At 39.9% G+C, this 21,146-nt stretch overlaps 1 long non-coding RNA gene across 1 annotated transcript; it reads left to right on the top strand.

The window, feature by feature from the left end:
• Positions 1 to 13,139: 13,139 nt before the first annotated feature.
• Positions 13,140 to 20,112, top strand: LOC143715672 (uncharacterized). Its single transcript, XR_013195856.1, has 3 exons — positions 13,140 to 13,305; positions 16,575 to 16,719; positions 17,424 to 20,112. It is a non-coding gene; the product is annotated as an uncharacterized LOC143715672 (long non-coding RNA).
• The last annotated feature ends 1,034 nt before the right edge of the window (positions 20,113 to 21,146 follow it).

Below are 21,146 nucleotides of genomic sequence, written 5' to 3'. Positions count from 1 at the left end.
AATATGCAAGGTGAACATTTCTAGTAATTGTGTAGTTAATTCTCATACTGTATTTTCAGAAAGTTTTGGATATGTATCCTCTCCCCAAATTTGTCACTAATAAAACACAATACAAATAATTTGAAGAGAAGGCTTATATTGACATTTTAAGATTTTGTTTACATCTACCTTGTAAATATATTATTTGCTATTTTATTAAAAAGGTTACAATTACAGCAACAATTAAAATAACAATATTTCAAGTGTAATATTTCTTTGTAAAAACTAAAGTATACATTTTATCATACATATTTCAAAGTTAAGGATTCATTAGTTTGAATAAAGCCTACATTGGAACAAACACTATAATAGCATCCTAGTTGATGACTTTATTTTTGACAAAACAAACATAGCCTAATATATTTAACATTTGAGCAGAAATTGGTGAACAAAAGCTTATTCAATGTGGCAGTAGTCTATAGTTTAGGCTACAGTTAATAATCTATCCAAAAACTAGTCAACGAAATGTTGTCTTTCATATTTCTTCTGTAACATAGGCATATCGTTTGTAGTTTTTATGATAGCCTATATTAGGGCATATAAATATTAATATACAGTTTAATACGTTGCTAATACAAAGACATTTTAACGTTATTTCAACATATTTCAGTCGATTTTCACTCATCTCAGTATAGCAATAGGGTTTGGTAAAAACTGTTCAGTTCATTAATTCACACACAGACGCGATTCATATTTAAACAGTCTTTTTGCGGTTTACATACACTATGATATCGCAATTAGAACACTAATAAAAAAACTTACTTCTCAGATGGATATTTCATATTTCTTTGTAAAAACTAAAGTATACATTTTATCATACATATTTCAAAGTTAAGGATTCATTAGTTTGAATAAAGCCTACATTGAAACAAACACTATAATAGCATCCTACTTGATGACTCTATTTTTGACAAAACAAACATAGCCTAATATATAACATTTGAGCAGAAATTGGTGAACAAAAGCTTATTCGATGTGGCAGTAGCATATTTTACATTAAACAGTTAATAATCTATCCAAAACTAGTCAACAAAATGTTGTCTTTCATATTTTGTCTGTAACATAGGCATATCGTTTGTTGTTTTTATGAGCCTATATTAGGGCATAAATATTAATTTGCAGTTTAATACGTTGCTAATACAAAGACATTATAACGTTATTTCTACACATTTCAGTCGATTTTCACTCATCTCAGTATAGTAAAAGGGTTTGGTAAAAACTGTTCAGTTCATTCATTCACACACAGACGCGATTCATATTTAAACAGTCTTTTTGCGGTTTACATACACTATGATATCGCGATTAGAACAATAATAATAAATAACTTACTTATCAGATGGATCCGTTGCTCCTCGTAATGAAAAAAAACAGCACATGTTCTGAGGTAAATGTCCCAGGATTACTCCTCACACAGCCTCGCAAGAAGAAATAGTAGGCTACATTAATCTGATGATTACATTTGTTGTGTTTATGTTGCGTTTATGAGGGGCGTTGACACTTTGCATGTGTTGCTTCAGATCATTTGCGTTTGAATAGCGCGCGCTCTCCGTGGGCGTGTCACATTAGCAGAATAATGAGCTGAGAGAACGTCCTGGTTGCGTATGCAACCCACCGTTCCCTGAAGGAGGGAACGGAGGACGTAGTCGACGCGACTGAAATGGGATCACGCTAGGGAGCCTATCATCTTCGAGTACTATTGAACGAGCCAATGTAATTGGCGTGCGTGATTCGCATCACACACTCCGCCCCCGCGGCGCGGGTATAAATACGGAAGTGGATGCACGCACTAGTTGCTTTTCGCTGAGGAGCCGAGAGTAACCCGGGGTCAGCGGTGGTCCAGCGGTAGTGGCAAGGGGACTACGTCCTCCGTTCCCTCCTTCAGGGAACGGTGGGTTGCATACGCAACCAGGACGTTCCCTTTCAGTCGATAACGTCGGACGTAGTCGACGCGACTGAAATGGGATCAACCATTGAACACGCCACTAACGCTGCCACCTTCCAGTGCCTAAACCAAAGCCTCCTGATGCCCCCGCAAACTTAAGGCGGGGAAGGACAGGGCTTAGGCCAGGGAAGTCACTGCTGTTCCTACAGGACCACTGGGAAAGCGTTCCCCGTACGTTGGAAGGAAGGGACGCTGCGGAAGCCACATCCAACCCGAGGGAGGAAATGTGGAGAATACACATATGAACTGGGTGGAAACCGGGCAGTCTAACATATGGAATGTCACTGGGGTGGCTCCAGCCTAAGACGGGGGGAGACACACCGGGCAGTGACGGCAGAGAGACTCTGCCGAGGGAAGACACGGGCTCACCGCAGGGAGCCGTATCGTGGAAGAATACACATATGGGGTCACCGAAGGGACCGCAACATATGGACCCAGCCTAACACAGGTTCCACACTGCTTACGAGTGGTAGGCCTAACACCAGACGTTCCGCACGTCCGACGTCGGAGGGGTGTGGAGGAACTCAACAGGGTTCAATTTTAAGGGAACTCAACTGGAGTAGAAAGGCGCACGTATCCAGTCCATAGGAGGGGAATGGCGCAGCAAGCCGACACTTGAACCGGGCTCACGGTGAAACTGGCTTCATGAGAAGGGAGCCCACGGGAAGCAGCGGTTCAACTAGGTGTCGTCCAGCCCCCAACTCTAGAATCTGTTTAGCAAAGTATATCGTCAACGCCCAGGCGGAGCACTTTACACTCATCATAGAGGAGCTCAACACCTAAGTGGACATGTTGCATCTCGGATCTTTGCCGAAATGAAGGCAAGCACTAAGTGCAACTTTGCATGGAAACAGCCTTCCCTCTCTGCTGAATTCCACAGACATTTGAAGAGCTGGTCTGAGGTCTATGACTTGCATTCTGTACACGTCCAAGCGGATCGGACAGAGAAGCCAGGGCTGGATCTGCCTCCTCCAGGGCAGCGCTTGCAGGCTCACCACCTGCTCCTATTACGGGAGAGGTAGGAACCTTGGGCACAATCCGAGCCGGGATCTCAGCTTGTGAGAGTTAGCCGGCCCAGACTCCAGGCACAATACGTTGACCGAAAGCGAGCAAGTCCCTACCCTCTAGTAGAGACCACGCGAGCAGGAGAACTGATATAACAGAATTTTTAACTCACTACCTGCAGTGGCTCAGGGGCGGTCTCTGCAGTGCAGTCGCACCAGGGACAAGGCCCAAGAGGATAAAGAGGGACACAAGGATTTACAAGACCTTGCTCCTCAGGAACCTGACGATCAGAACGTGCTTCTGCATACTTCTGCAACACGATGAGCGTCGTTTAAACACCGAGGCAACATCATTTTGAGGGTGATTTAGGAAAACAGCCTACTGCAACCCATTTTGCAGGAAAGAGAGCACTGAAGTGATCGAAAGCTTTCAGGATCTCCTCAGGGGAGAAGACGCACTCAACGACTAGGTTCCACTTCTAAAGGCGTAAGCACGCTACCCAATTCTAGGGGGTGCTCGCAGAAGTGATGGTAACTAACACATGTTCTTGTGATAGCCACCTGAACCTCCGCGTTCGGATGTAAGACCGCCCAGAATCTCCGGGGGAAGAACGCGTGTGCCATCGTGCCCCGTCCCCGAATCCAGGGGAAGTCAGGAAGGCTGTTGAAGGGAACCAGGTCTAGTTGGGCCAATGAGGGGCAACTATGAAGACCTGTTCCTCTCCTGACATGGCACGTAGGTGCAAGTGACGGGCGCAAAAGACAGGAGCATTGCTCAACACAACATGTGAAGATCACTGGGCTTCAGGAGCATTTTCTGCTCAGCACTTGGGTGTGACAAGTTCACTGAGCTTCAGGAGCATTCCTGCTCAACACCTGAGTGTGATAACTCACCGAGCTTCAGGAGCATTTCTGCTCAACACTTGAGTACGAAGAACCTCACTGAGCGACAGGAGCATTTCTGCTCAGCACTTGAGTGTGACAAGTTCACTGAGCTTCAGGAGCATTACTGCTCAACACCTGAGTGTGATAAACTCACTGAGCTTCAGGAGCATTTCTGCTCAACACTTGAGTGCGAGGAACTTCACTGAGCACCAGGAGCATTTCTGCTCAGCACTGCGTGTGATGAATTCACTGAGCTACCTGTGATGGACTCACTGAGCTACAGGAGCATTGCTGCTCAACACCAGAGTGCGATGAACTTCACTGAGTTTCAGGAGCAAATCTGCTCAACATGAAGAGTGATGATTTCACTGACTTGCAGGCGCAAGGCGACCCTGAGTCGCAGTCACTTTTAGAAGGCTCACTGGGGTTAAACGCATTTCTGCGGGCCCCTGGGGCCGCTGAGTCCCAGTGTTTGTCCAAGGGTAGTCCGCTCGGTTTACCCAAACACTGGCGGAAAAATAAAACCGGGGGGGCAACTGAGCGGCCCCGGAATGGTCATGACCCAGCCGGACCCAGGGGATGGAGTCTCCACTTGCCCTGGCTATAACTGTCGTGAGGCTCGATGGCGGCACGATTGAGTAAGCAGGAGGAGTGGAATAAGGCGCCCTCAGAAGCGTCTGACTCCAAGGAGGAGGTGACGGGTGAGTTTGTGACATGCAAGGGAAGCTTGCGCAACGGTTGCAATGTCTAACAACTCGAGGCACGAATGCCCGTGTAGTCGGGGGTCGCCCAGGCCCCCGTTAAAACACGCCCTTTGTACATGGCCGCTCTGTTGAAGAGGGTTTGGCAGCAGACCGGGATGAACTATAGTCACACAGGGTGAGCTGCTCTGCCACGGTCACCTCGGGACTCGATCGTGAAGCTAGCGCTGAAGCGGTCACATATGGAGGGAGCCAAAGGCTGCGACTACCATATACCCCAGGAGCCTCTGAAAGTTCTTTCAGTGGGACCCTTTCTCACTTCAACACCAGCTGAACACATTCTCATTGGAGAGACATGTTGGACCGAGTACCTCTCCAAAACTAGAAAAGAGATACTCAGCCCGTGGGCGAGATTACTCTCTTCCAGTTGACCTGAAGACCCAACGGGCTCTGGAGCACTCGAGGGGAAGGACACTGTACTGATACTCCACCCTTAGACGCAACACACAGGATGGCCTGCGGTGCGGGAGGTAGAGATCTGAAGCACATGTCTTTCAGGTCAAAGCTGCAGACCAATCTTGGGCCAAGATGGTCACGACCCACCACCTAGTAGCACGAAGAACGAGTTTACAACTGGCCTTCGTACCGGCTGGAGGAGCGGCTATATCAAATCCTTCGCCAGCAGGATAAGATAAGCACGCACAAGTCAGGAGCACTGCTCAACACTCGGTGTGATGAATATCACTGAATTTTCAGGAGCACGTCTGCTCAACACCTAATGTGATGACTATCACTGACTTGAGCGGGGTAGCCGAGCCTGAGGTGGGGCAGCAAAGTAGAGAGAGTGGTGTTAGTGTGCTGTGCAACACTTACCTGTCTCCACAAGCGGCAGGGGGCGCGTGAGAAGGCGGATGACCGGGTCCTCGAACGCACCAAGCTGCCTGCTGGCGACCAAGGGGGAGCTGAGGGGTGTAAGGCTATACAGGGTCACACCCGCCAGACTGGCCCTCTTGGGACCCAGGAACAGATGAAATTGCTCTCTCTTTGAAGTGTGGGTACCGCTTGCTCCGATTTTTTTTTTCTTTTTTTTTTTAGGGAGCCAGCGGCGGAACAGACACACACACAAACAAAGGCTCCACCCGGCCCTCACCCGGGGGGAGGGAGTGATCGTGCCACTCCAAGAGCATCTCATCCATTCCTGGGCGGCCCGCTCCGGAATGCTTTCGCTGTCGCTTGCCACCTGGCTTGGCAGCGCCTGGAGCGGGCTGGGCGTCTCTACTGCGGCCGGCTCCCTGCTGAGGCCTGGGTGGAGGCTGCTGCGGAGGGCCAGCAGGAGCGGCGGCCGGAGAACGCCCACGGCGACGAGCAGGCGGAGGAGCTGCCACCGGCGGCGGGTGGAGGCAGCAGCTGGCCACCGGGGCAGGATGTGCCGGATGACCTCCGTCTGCGCTTGAGCGGCAGAGAACTGTTTGATGCAGTTCTCCACCGCGTCGCCGACCAGCCCAACCTGGGAAATTGGGGAGACCAGGAACCGAACCTTGTCCGCATCCGCCATACCAACCAGGCTGAGCCAACGAAGGCGCTACTGGACCACCAAGGTGGACATCGCCAGACCGATCACGCACGCTACGACACCCGTACCCCGGAGGGTGAGGTCGGATGCAGTGCGGTGCTCACCTATGAGCGCACGGTCTGGATTACCCTCGTGCATGCCATGGGTGCCCTAGCCTGCAGCAACGCCATGGCACGCAAGAGGAAGGGGCTTGCCCACAGGCTTTGTAAGCTCTGCCCGTCGGAACGGACGAAACTCACAGGCCTTAGGGGGGAGACGAGGATCCCCCCAAAAGGCAGCGGCCGCCGGACACAGGTGCACCTGTGTCGACAGACCGCTCCAATGGAGGGACACCTCGCAACCCTTCACCGTTCCTCCATCAAGGGTAATGAGGGGGAAAAGCTATTCAGGCAGTTTCTGGCAGAGAAAGATGCTGTTCACCACCTGATAAGCTCTCCATGCATTTCGGGAAAGAAAGGCACTGGGGCGGCGAGCTGAGAACCAGCGCGGCCCGCCCCAAGATACCAAACTCCAGATTCCAACCGAGACTGAACGGGACACGGTGGAGGTTCCACTCGAGCCCGGCAGCCTCGGCGGCCCGTTTCAGCATAGCTGATAATTCTGGATCCGGCTCGGGCAACATTGAACTCCCGGAGGGAGACAATGCAGCCGAGTCATCATCTCCAGAAGTCAGCTCACCCTCTGATGCTGCAATCGGCGTCCTGTCCTCCAGGGGAGCCCCGAGTGAAACCGCTGGCCCACCCATTACAGATGGACCAGCAGAAAACACCGGAGGCTCCAGTGGTTGCAGTGGAAGGGAGGAGTGAGGAGCCCACAGGGAATGGTTACCGGGCGGGACATCCAACACTATCCTCCGGTCACCCATCCCACACAGCACCCGAGGGTGGGGCATGGTAATGGGGACTCGCTCTCCGCGAACGAAGGCGAGTCTCGCCCTCAACACTGCGACAGTCATGTTCCCACAGTGAAAACATGAGCTGTCCACAAAAGCTGTCTCAGCGTGCTGTAAGCCAAACACGTGACACAACAGTTGTGACCATCAGAGAGAGACAGGGAACGACCGCACCCAGAAACGCACGGGCGGAATGACATCTTGAAAAAGACGCAAACGCACCCGTGTTGCTCTTTCAGAAAATAGGACCGTCACCAGTGCCGGAGCACACAGGGAAATGACCGCGGCAACACTGAACAGAGAACTGAAACAGTGAAGCACTCACTTTTCCGCCCTCTAACCAGCCATCAACACACACAAACATTTAGAAATTTGTTGCTGTTAAAACAGCAGTTGAGAGCTCAAAGCTCGCGATCACCGCTGCACTCGCGCTGTAGAACACCAGCACTGGGAGAGTCTTCCTGAAGAACACCGACACACTCGCTCGTTGTAGACAACAGCACTCTCAGAGACATCAAACGATCGGCTCCGAAGCGAAAGGCAACTAGTGCGTGCATCCACTTCCGTATTTATACCCGCGCCGCGGGGGCGGAGTGTGTGATGCGAATCACGCACGCCAATTACATTGGCTCGTTCAATAGTACTCGAAGATGATAGGCTCCCTAGCGTGATCCCATTTCAGTCGCGTCGACTACGTCCGACGTTATCGACTGAAAGGGAACGATAATGAGATCGGCTGACACCTCTCTCTTTTTTAATAGATTACATAAACAGAGAATATTTATTTTAGTTTTGAATTAGATATTTTAAAAGTACAAACTTAAATGATTATAAAGATATTTTGCTCATGCTTGTGTGAATAGTATTCGCTGAGCTTTGTTTAAGTTTAGAGACGTGCACCAGAAAAAAATTTAACGGAGACAGAGAGGCAGAAAGCACACCCTGTTTATTTTCTTCATTTTACAAAAGCACACGGTTTTGATGTTAATGTGAGTGTACACAAAAAAAAGAAGACCCTCTATAGTTTATAATCATGTATTGCTTTTATTTATATGACCAAAAATGACGGAGTATTTTAAGTCTATGTTGCTGCTATGTGGAAAAAAACAGCAAAACGCGCCGGCGCGTTTCTCGACCCCAGAGAGTTAAGATGCCCAGAGGTTCTTCAGCGGATTCTGAGGAACATCTAAGTATATTTTCTATCTGGATACATCCATTTGCAGAGCTAAAAGAATTTGCCTTTATTTTTTATTCACAAAAAAAGGGGTTAAAACATCAATACACAACCTGATCTCATGAGAAAATGGAAGTGAATTATTGTAAACAATTAAGCCATTGCAACATTTTTTTTTAAAATATCTAATGGTTCTGCACTGAGGAAAAATATCAGACACCTCTTTCTTTACTTTAAAAATATATACTATTGCATTCTCATGCAAAACATTACTTGACTGTTATCAGTGAAGCACGAGATAGAAGCGATAAAATATGTTCTTATTCACCTTTTCATTAAAATAGAGAGGGTGCTGCTGAGCTCACAGGAGATGCATTACGCTGTCTGAATGTAAGCCCGGACCCCACACAAAAACAGACTGATAGAACAAAAGGTAAAATACAGGCCCTCAGCAGGATGAGCAGTCTGGGCAACTTCAAGCTGGACTGAACTCAAATCCAATGTGCTCAGAATGTTCCTCACAGCTGAATCATCCATCCCTGTAAATACACAAGTGTTCAAGCAGTTCATATCCCGGTTAGATTAAGGATTCACAGCTGTCTGACTGTATTGGGGCCTTTAAACAAGACTTATATCTCATAAATAAATGCTAATAATTATATTTTAAAGGCATTATTAGGTATAATAGGTCGATCTTTTATATATCGATCTAGTCAAGTTCAACTACTTGACTAGTTTTAGTGTATTTGCCTAACATCTCTTGCATTCTACAGACAAAATAAAGTATTTTAGTAAATGACAGTGATTTTAGTACTATGTATACTATTTATTAATCATTTGAATTGGCTTTTTTTTATGTATTTTCATTTTGGTTTTAAGTGGGTAAAAATGTACAGTAAGGTTTCATTTGTTAACATTAGTTAAAGGTACACTATAACTTTTTTGTTCAAATTTAAAACATTTGTCAATACATCATCAATCCTTCCAAAATGTTTTTTTTTTGCCTTAACCTGATTCACTATGGTAAGCCTATTATAAGTGTTTATATTTTATACCTAGCATGATAGTTTTTGTGGGAAAATACGTGCATACATAACTCGCCCATGTGTCTCGACATAACCGTAGTATAATATAGAAAAGGGTCAATAATAGAGAAAAGTGTGTATGGTGTGTGAGTAGCAGAGGTTAGTTGTCACAGCGAGCGAGGAAGGTTGACATGGAGCCGCTATATCTCGAACTCAGCTTGTTTAAAACAAACGCCAAACAGAGGAGAGTCTCCTGACAAAAAGACAGAGCTCGTAATAAAACAATAATTAACACTGGCATGGCTTTTAAGCCTATACTTGATGTTTTATGGACAATAGGATAACCATATTCATCTGCACAGTCACGCAGAGCTGAAGAAAACCCAAAACAATGTTCTTCAGCAAAATGAATGCAGTTTTGTTTTTTAACAACTAGATGCCCGAAAGTTACACAGTGTATCTTTAACATGAACTAACAATGAACGCTACTTCTACAGAATGTATTAATCCTACCTAATGTTAGAATCAGCATTCACTAATCAATCATTTACTTAGATCAAAAGTTATATCTATTAACATTAATTAAAGTACTGTGAATATATAAAAAAAATGTGACAACCATTAACAAAATAATTCATGTCATTATTACATGAATAATAATGTAAAAATGTATTGCTCATTGTTAGTTCATGTTCACAATTGAGACCTTACTGTGAGTGTTACCTTTTTAGGTTTGGTAAGCTTTTGTCGTTTTTTTTTTTTTTTTAAGATTTAGCTTGATTTTTCTTTAGGGTTAAGTTATTGTAGTCTCTCAACTTAAACATATTTATTTCATGTCTATGTTATTTTTCAATAACATTTTCAGTGTCATGTAGGCAATCATTTATTAGGTGGGCCTATATAGGCCCAAATGGAATCTTGAAATTTGCTTATTTTTATAATATTTTATATGTGTAACATTTGAGGGAAAACATGTGAAATTATATAGAATTGTTTAAAAACACTGAACTAAGCTGATATTATTACACATTTGATACCTGGAAACAGCCAAATTAGCAAAAAAATACTACTAATGAACAAACACTCAAATGGTAAATGGATAGAATTTTAAGAATAACGGGTGTTCTAATTCTGTGGATTCCATGTGCTCCTACAGTAAGTATAAGTCAAGTGTGCCATACATCTACATCCACGGAATTCCCAAGAGCAGTTTTGGAAGAAGTGAAAGAGCATCACCGCCCTCTACTGTTTCCTCCTGGTATCACATGCTCCCTTTAGACGGCAACAAAAGTCACTCTGAAGCCAAAAACTGTACCATATGCCAGTTATGAAGACCAAATACAGTAGGGATACCTGTCTCTGTTGACACTGCCTTATTCCCTTCATCCCAGAGCAAATTAGGATTTGAATGGCCTAAAAGGCCTTGATTGGCTGCAATTTTGAAGTTGCCATGGTAAAATGAATAGCTAGTCATGCACTAGCCTAAATGCTAATTCATAAAAGCCTTTTATCTGAGTTCTGTTTATTCAGTATATGGACAAAATTTAACAAAAACTGAGCTGTACCGGAAGAGAAACAGCATTTGGATGACATCAGCTTCATTAAACATTTGAAAAACGAACAAACTCAAATCTTTAGATCTCATTCTGTATAGTCTCAATACTGAAAACTAGTGGACAAATGAGTCACAGCGAAACGTGATGTATCTTCTCTTATTTCCTGGAAGATCTTCTCGGCACAGTTTCACACCCGGGTGGCCGTATGTGCATGCGATTAGGCTCACATATACTCAAATGCAGCTTCACAACATTGAAACCACAAGTCTCAGAGGCAGAATATCATCTAATCTTATTTGTCAGCTGATATTTTCCAATTGCTGTTTACATTGGAAGCATTCACCAGAAGTGACTTATGGTTTGACGACTAACGCCCTGACGAGAACTAAAGCGAACAATGAATCACATATTCCCACACTTCACACAATAACACATTTTAAATATACTTTAAATAAACTTATCAGTGACTTGCAGTAGTAACAATTTCATACATATGTCAAAATGTTAAAATATGCTTTGAATTTACGGTCTTAGACACAGAGAAACACGTCTTTCAGAAGCCGTGTAAACCACTGTGGGCATGGATGTTTGGTAAATGTGGGTTTGAATGTATGGTAAATGACAAGTCTTGTGACACGTATATGTATACACTCCTCTGCAGTGCTGAGATGAAATGCTAACTTCTGTTCTGACATCATAAATGCTGCAATGGCTTGCGTCACTGATGATGTCACAGACTGAGTAAGCAGATGCTCTGAGTAGAGTAGATGTACACATTGGAAAACCAGACGAAACAATTTGTTGCCAGTACAAAAGTGCTCTAGTGTTTTCAATGTGCTGAAAAGTGTACTGGTCCAAACACTGAGGTAGTTTGATGTATAATCTTTTAAGCGTCAGTGTTAAACAATTATCCACTTTTTTGAAGTAAAAAATAATTTATTAAATAGTGTGTGTGTGTGTGTGTGTGTGTGTGTGTGTGTGTGTGTGTGTGTGTGTGTGTGTGTGTGTGTGTGTGTGTGTGTGTGTGTGTGTGTGTGTGTGTGTGTGTGTGTGTGTGTGTGTGTGTGTGTGTGTGTGACAAGAAAAAAAATGCGGAATTGCTGAGATGGTAAAGCTAGATAGGGAAGTCCGACAATCCCACATCGGTGTTCTCGCAGGCCTCACTTTTGTCGTTGTTGTGGGTGGGATATGAGAAATGTACAGGTTGTTAAGAAACCCAAAGTCTTCTACTGGTACATCTAGTGTTGAGTAATAGACACATCTGAGTTTCCCAGCATTTTAGAGGGAGCCACAGATACCCGCTTTGTCAGAGGAAATTATGTTTAGTTGTAACCCTATTGCGTATTACTGCCTGGAAATGTTGCTGAGATGTCTGAAAACTCCTTACATGATAAATATCTAAAGGCGTTGAATATTATAGAACGTAACATTGATATTATTATTTTTTTTCATAATGGTTACTTGATTAGATTATTTAGTATTATGTAATGATTAACGTAAATGTTGGAACACAATTTAGCGTTCCTAAGAAATCACATCTAATACACATTAAAAATCGGTGATTTTCTCGTTTTACTTGGAAATAAAAATAGCATTTTAAAGATTTTAAACAAAATTAAAATGTTGGTGTAAAATGAAGAAAGATTTCAGATTTTGCTCTATTTCTTGTATAAAACTAAATACTGCGACATTCTAAAATGTATGTTCATTTTTCGATTCAACTTTTCTCTCGTATTGAAATGCTAAATAACGTTCAAAAGTTTAGGATCTGGAAGATTTTTTTTATGTTTTGGAAAAGGATTAATGCTCACGAGGCTGCAAAAATATTAACATATTGTTGAATATTTTTACAATGCAAAATAACTGTTTTCTATTTGAATATATTTTAAAATGTAAATTTATTCCTGTGATCAAATCAGAATTTTCAGCATCATTACTCCAGTCTTCAGTGTCACATGATCCTCCAGAAATCATTTTAATATGTTCATTTGCTGCTCATGAAACATTTACTATTATTATTATTATTAAGTTGAAAACAGTGGTGCTTCTTAATATGCTTATGCATTTGAATGAATTGTATGCATCATAAATGTCTTTAGTGTCACCCTGGATGCATCCTTGCATAAAAGTATTAATTTCTTCTTCTTTTTTTTTTAACATCTGACCTCACACATTTGAACAGTAGTGTTATGTTTAAGTAATTTAAATATAACTATAAGAAAAATGAAACAAACAGAGAAAAAAAACAGAATCATTTTTACTTGTGGACCGTTGGACCCCACTAGATGGCCCTGTAGCAGCAGTTCCACTTCTCTATTTTTCAAATTGAATTTGACCTCTGCTGCTTTAATGTGCACTACTCATGATCTCAGTTATGTAGGTTTTAGACAGATATATATCAGAACAAATGAATCATCCCTGATAAACTATAGATCAACCGTTCTCGCAATCATTAATAGGAAAGCGGATTTGCATCTTACCGAAATGCACGTTTCCTCATTTGTGCTTTTTAGGGTGAGTATAGACACTCTGTACATTTATTTATCAGGTCAACCTCATGAAAACAACTACCTATGTGACTTGTTTTCTGATTCATCCTCTGTTTCTATCAGGGCTTACCCCTAACCCAACTGCCAGGAAGTGCTCAAAGAGTTAAAAGATGCATGTGTGACTCAAACCTGGCAAATATGCAGATATTCCCTACATGTGTGGTTAAAAAACCAGGAACACGTATCGCAACAGTTTTGATGTGTGACAGGATTTCAGCTGGTACTGTCAGAATATGAGTGTAGAGGTCAAAAAGTTTCATGTTAGAATTTACATACGTTTGCTGTCATCTGTTTTTCCTCGTTCCTTACAGTAATGTCAGTACTGGAAGCTAGGTGATAGTAAACCATGTGGGCTTTTACTAACAAACAACACTGTTGTGCAGCAGTCAGATTAAACGTAAAGCTGATGCTTTTCTATAACTGCCGCCTGGACTGTGCATCTTTTCCTTAACCATTTTTAAAGACCAATTTGAAAGAAATGCATTGCAAGATAAATAAATGATTGCAAAATGAGTCAACATTTATGCAAATACTATTCGTTTACCGTCAATGATCCTACTTATTATTACATGGCTCACAAAATAAATATGTAGACATAAATAGACATAATAAATAAATATATTAGAGCTGGGCAACAACTAATCGCATCCAAAATAAAAGTTTGTGTTTACATAATGTATGTGTGTGTACTGTGTATAATTATTTTGTAAATAGAAATACACACATATAATATGCATGTATATATTTAAGAAATATTTGCATGTATATACTGCATATATATTTATACATCATTTATATTATATATAAATATAAATATTTTAAATAAAAAAAAAATCTTAAATTAATACATGCATGTGTGTGTATTTATATATACAAAATAATTATGCACAGTACACACACATATATTATGTAAACAAAAACTTTTATTTTGGATGAGATTTATTGCGATTAATCATTTCCCAGCACTAATATTTATATATATATATATATATATATATATATATATATATATATATATTATGTATATAGGGGTTATTAAACAAACATATTTGTCCGTGGAATGTTGCAATCAACCACTCAAATTAAAGTATTCCGGAGAATAATGTAATAAATAAATTGAATAATGCAGGAACTCATATTTGATATTTTTCAGGATTATTAAACATTTTAAGAGCTAAAATGCAAATAGTTAATCACATTATTATTTCAATAGGTCTGAAAGCAAAGTAGATGATAATAAGAATGTACAACTATATACATAAATATATATACACACACACAAAATTAACACTTTACAATAATGTTATATTTGTTAACTACATTAGTTAACATGAACTGTAGGCTACAACACTTCTACAGCATGTATTAATTTTAGATAAAAGGGCTTTATGTCATTAACTTTTCTTTTTTTCTTTTTTTTTACTGTAAAGCATAAAAATACCATAATATATTTGCAGTTATTAAAGAAACGTGCTGAATTCACATTCTTGTTTCTCCGAAAAACAAAGCTATAGCCAGTTATTCTACTTTAAAAATTATGCTCTGCACTGTAAATGATTTCTGTTGTTTTCACAGTATTATACTGTTTTTCTCAACAGTTTATTGCTGTATAACCTGTGTACAGTATGTTACTGTAGATTTTGTTGTTTTCACAGTATTATTTTGTATTCTCAACAGTTCTGTACTGTGCACACAATTGACAGTAAGTTACTGTAGATTTTCAATGCATCCTGGGAAATTATCAGTTACTGTAAATCTAAATACAGCAGCGCAAATTGACCGCGAAAAACACCACACAAAATTTAGCAGGTAAAATTGCTAGTCTACTAACGTTATTCTTACATAAAACACTGGGTGATCATGCACTAACACTCTTCATTTCTGTCAGTGGGCGGTGCATGAGAGCGCTTTTTAAAAAATAGTTTTCTTTGATGTCAGTGCATCGTGTAGCCTAAATGTTGAGTAATAAATCTTAATATTTTCATTCAGACATGGATTCTATAGCTTCAATGTTAGTTTAATAGCTAACCGCGATTTAGATATTAAAGGTGTTTCATTTATTTTCAACATTTCTGTGTGTACATGATACTAAGGTTTCCTAGTAGTTTGGGACATGTTACTGCAAATTTAAATACAATAATACGAAATGACCGCGAAAAACCACCACAAACTGCCATTTTATGAAGAACTCTTAAGCAACTTTGAGAGCGCCTTTGCCTCGCGTCGCTGTCTGCCTGCAAAGTTTTCGCCATAAATATCTGGTTAGTGATGAGTCTCTATTTTTTTATGTAAACCAAAATGTCAGTAACATAGCATTAACGTTATAGTTTAAGAACTGCCCGCGGCTTTGATGTGAGTTATAACGTAACGCTATAGGGCCTATGCAAGTTAGAAGCGGATTTCCATCATAGCTTGTAGGCCTACTTGATTAGTAAATGTGATTTTATAAACCTAGATTTCATATGTAGCTTTTTAAGGTCATAATTAACTAATCATGTTATTTACCACGTGAAGTCGGTGGAATCACTGGCGCATTCATTATTTAACTTATAGGGTTGGGAATTGAAAATCAATCAATGTGTCCTGAAATCTGATACCCAAGGTTAGGATTCGGATAATTGTTATAAAATTTAAATTTCGATTCGTCTTTTTGATTCACGCGCGCTCATTTTCATGTAGATCAGATTTTTCTTTTGCACGTCTGTGAGAACCTGACCTGGCGATCAGCCAGAACCTTGCGCGCTAATCTGAACTTCAGTTAATAGGCTAACGTTACCTGATGGACCTAAGTTAACACCGCGAGAAGCGCTCAGTCAAAAGCGTGCATTTTTGTCCGAAGACAAAGCTAAGTATGACATTTATTGTCTGCTACAATATCGAAATTGTTGTTTTAACTATGTGCAACTGCAAACTGACTTGTTTCTTATTTCGAACAAAATACGCCTTGAGAGTCCACAAGCTTAAACTACGTGATGAAGCCGATTAGAATGCAATTAGAATGACTATTGTTATAATGAAAGACATGGAGGCAAAAATGCCCCGCAAGAGTTGTTGTTATATTCATAAACTTTTGTTACAAAATTATTTCTGTAAGTAACACCAATGGGGTTTTGCATAAGTGATGATTTAGACTTAGAGCTTATCCCCCATTATTGCTACGTGACTTATTACAGATGATGCTACATATTGTGATCACTCTTCATTTAGCTGAAAAATATTTTTTTGTGTTTACAGGTTTCTTGTCAGGATTTATCCTAAAAATACTAAATGCCCATCACAGTTCCAGGTGAGCAGAAAGAGTGGGAAGATTGTTCGGAGGAAGACCATGGCCTTGTCCACAATCAGGGACTTTGCTGAATAAGATGGCAGAATCATTAAGGTAAGAGTAATATTAGGCGTCTTGAATTAATATATATTTATGATAATATATTTATTTAGAATTTTATATATATATTTATAGCGAAATTCACCTCTAGAGTTATTTTTCTAGCTGACTAACTTTTCTAGCTATGTAAGTTTATATTCATTGAATGTCTTTCCTGAGATAAATGTAATGTTGCTTGACATTATTGCTTTCTGCTATGGCAACAAGATACATCAGAATGCCACACTAACAATTAGATGGGTAACAATATATTGTCACAATATATCGCAATACAAAAATGCAACAATATGTATCATGGATATATTGACAATATATGTTGTGTATATGTTCACCCAAAAAAATGTACTGAGTGAGAAGAAATTGTGTGTTTACAATCGACAAATTCAATATATTAAATTAATAGGGTAATAATTACCATTTTGCAATATCAAGCAGGATAACAAGATTTTTTTGTACAGCTAGAAATAACTGGAAGTGTATGACACCGGAAGCCAGACAAATTCCATTTACAAATGGCCGTGCCCACTCTTACGTGAAAAATAAGGTGGACTCCATAGGCTAAAATTTCAGTCACTGCATTGGCCCATGCACAAGCCTTCGCCCATTATTTAAAGGTTTTGATAATGTGAGTTAGGTTTTTTGATGAATAGTTGTATGCTTTGCCTAAATAATTGAATTATGCTTATCACTTCTTGCAGGATTATCAGAAGTGCTGTCGCTCTTCTACCACATGACACCATCACTACCCTCCTCACCTGACCTTCATCCTTACATCCTTATCCCAGTCTTACTTTATATGTTCTACTATTTTGCAAGTTTGTATTTTACCTGTTCAGGATCATTTATTTGATAAATTAATTATTCACAGATTTTAATTATTAATTATAAATTGTTCATTAGTCTTGTTTTAAAACAGATTTTGATTGTTTTATTATATGTCATTATTTCTATTACTAATGTATTGTTTAAAAATACTCAAACTTTTTTGTGGAGTTTAAGCTTCAATTGTTCTTTTTTTCATTTCCCATCAACAATTGAAATAACATTTCTACAGGTTTTCTACATATTCTACAGGTTATACAGTAGCACTATAAAATAAATAACAAATAACATTTCATAACTGTATAATACTATACAGTATTATTGAAAATCAACGGTGTCATACTGTACTTCAACATGGTAAAAAATAAAGTAAAATGCTGTATTTAATTTTACAGTATGCTAAACACTACTGTAGTTAGTGTTACGGTAATTTTACTGTTGAATGAAATACAGCAACTACTGGATAATTGTTGCCAGTAAGTTTCTGTTAATTTGACAATACATTTTTTACAGTGTGTGTGGGAATGTCTGTTTTTGTTTTGGTCTGTGTGATGCCGCCCACTGCCAATTTACCCAATATTATTTCGACTAGTATTTCGAGTATTATTGAGGCAGCAAATGAACTGAGTCTCCGCATCCATCTAAAAACCTCTATGACCAGAGGAATATTAAAACACTGATAAATCAACGCATCAACTTACATTGTAAGGCTCGTCACCTTCTTTTGTCAATTGCACACGTTCCTGTTGCATGTCCTCAATCTGGCAACCCACATGAGCGAGTTTGAGGAGGAGGGGGCGGGGCAAACAATGCTCTCTAATATTTTGAGAGGCTGGTCACTGCAGATCAAATGGGTGGAGCTTACGTCTAGCTCCCCCTCTCTAGACGTCCAACAAGGAGGAGCGAAAGTAATTTGGGCCTAATGTGTGGAGCTAGATTAGAATATCCTCCCTACCCTAACCCTACCCAAAACTCTTTCCCTCCACCCCATTAGACCTCCAGAGAGGTGGAGCTTGACGTCATTTGACTCTGCAGTGAGCACCACTTGAATATTTTGATTTTGACTGCAGTACCCATTTCAACCACTAGCAGCATGTCAATATTACATACTGCACCTTTAATGTTAATATCATTGTTTACTAATGCTACATTTTATTATCAAAAGTTCTGTATCTGTTAACATTAGTTTATAGCCTACACTGTGAACTAACATGACAATTTTTAATAGCTAATATTATCAAAGGTTAATAAATGCTATATGAATAATTGTTCATTGTTTGTTAGTGTTAGTTAATGCATTAGCTAATGTTAAAAAATGAGATCTTATTGTAAAGTGTTACCCAAAAAAATACATTTATGCACAAAAAAAATCTCCCTAATTCTGATGTAATTAAACATCAGAGTCTGTGTGGGACCTCTTTAACCAAACTCCATAATAAACAGTATTGCGAGGGGAAAAGTATATGCAAATACTAGTAATTGAGTCATTTCCTGCAAGTACTGTATGTTTACCTTCAATTTTCACATCTACTTTTGAAATTACAAAAACAGCACGAGGTGACATTCAACCGCAAAATGTGCCATCAATGACGTACTACAACTGCCAGGCTGTACTCTTGATTCCCAAGGCCCCAAAAAACAGCCACAATAACAGGTTTTAGACCTCCTCAAACTCGAAAACAGACGTTTTGTTCAACTTTTGCCACTAAAGTAGCATTTAAACAAATTTATTTCATGTGTGTAACTTCTGCGTCTGCAGAGCTTGTGGTTTCCTCTTCACTGCCATCCGCACACCTGTGTCCCCGTAAGCTTGAATGGAGACTGTAGTGCATGATTGACTGTGAGGATTTTTTCTGGCCTCTAAACACTAAACATGTACATTCTGATATGAGACTTTCAGTAATAAACAAAAAAAATCCATTGATTACTCTTGTGTTCCTGTGAAAGCCGCTCTTTGATGGTTTAGAGCGTCGTTTTTAACTTCCTGTAACGGTTTTTACGCCTCTGCGCAAATACATGTGAATCCTTCCACTTTCTTTCATTGTAAATGTCAACATATGAAAACAATTTGCGTACATCTTTCATAAAAATCCATGCTTTGACGGGATGTTTGTCAACCCTTGATTAAGTGTTACTGGTCCAAACAATTGAGATAATTTTTTCTCATGCGTACCAAGGCTACTTTTATGTGATAAAAAATACAGTAAAACAATAAAATTATGGAAACACTTTACAATAAGATTCCATTAGTTAACATTAGTTAATGCATAATATTAACTAACAATGAACAGTACATTTGGTACAGTATTTATTAATCTTTGTTAAACAGTTAATAATACAACTGTTCATTGTCAGTTCATGTCAGCTCTGGTTCATTAAACAGTATTAACAGATTTAACTTTTGATTTCAATAATGTATTATTAACCTTAACTAAGATTAATAAATGCTTTAGACGTATTTTCATTGTTAGTTCATGTTAATTAATGCATGTTAACAAATGGAAACTTATTGTAAAGTGCATGTTACCAAATTGTGGAAATATTATTAAAATTCAAAATAACACATATTTGAATGTATTTTAGAGTGAAATTTATTTCTGTGATGGAAAATCTGATTCAGTGTCACAGGATCCTTCAGAAACCATTCTAAAATGCTGATTTTCTACTCAAAAAGCATTTTTATTAATACACTGTGAAAAAGTTGCTGCCTTAAATTTTTAAGTACAATCAACTTGGATGTTTAAGTCATTTAAATTACATTTAATTGAATTTATTTATCATGTTTGATCAATTTAATGCATCCTTGCTGAATATAAGAATTCATTTATCTTGTTTAAAATAAAAACACTTTCACCCTACTGATCCCAAACTTTTGAATGATATATGTAGACCTTCTTGACATAAGTTGTATAAACGTCAAACTGAATATTTTTTGAGAAAACAATGTGAAATGGCTGTAAGAAAGCGAAAAGGGCCGCTGTCTGGAATGTGCGTGTTAAGGAAGTCTCCGGCAACAACGCCCTGCGCTCTGGACAGCCTCTGTAAACCTTGGGGGGTAAAAAATCGTATGCTTTTACCACTTGACAGTCAAATACAACGTACGACCTGCAGCACCTGTAATTACAAAACCTGATCCAACGTCAACACCACACAACTCGCTAAAGAGGGAAGTTAAAAGAGCACTAAAATAAAGCGTTCACTCATGCGCTGAACTGATTTATTTTTGTTAGGTACCTCGTCCACTTATGGGAATTTAAAAATATTTTTGAGTTTGAACAATACAACTGGAAAGGGATTTTACAGCCTGCTTTCCTGAGTCCCTGCCTTAAATGAAATATCCAAACAACCTTTGGATGGTTTTCACTCTTGGGAGGCCAGTCATAGGCACAGTGAAAAAGCAATGAAATGTAATGCAGGAATGAAGCAGGCTGGTTCTGGTTTGACTATTTTCACTGGAATGCACCGTTAGTCTTCAGCCGAACCAGTGTGATCTTTAGAGCTTTGTTTAGTCTTTCTCTTTGGGCCTAGTGCTAAATCTGTTATACCATCACAAAGAAACACTGACATATGATTAAATAACATTTCTTGGCACTGTCGAT

The sequence above is a fragment of the Siphateles boraxobius genome, unplaced genomic scaffold, assembly GCF_051911475.1.
Source record: "Siphateles boraxobius isolate OS27281-9 unplaced genomic scaffold, OSU_SipBor_1 6, whole genome shotgun sequence".
Lineage (NCBI taxonomy): Eukaryota > Metazoa > Chordata > Actinopteri > Cypriniformes > Leuciscidae > Siphateles > Siphateles boraxobius.
Note: the sequence above shows the minus strand (reverse complement) of the source record. Positions and strands in the feature narration are given on the sequence as shown.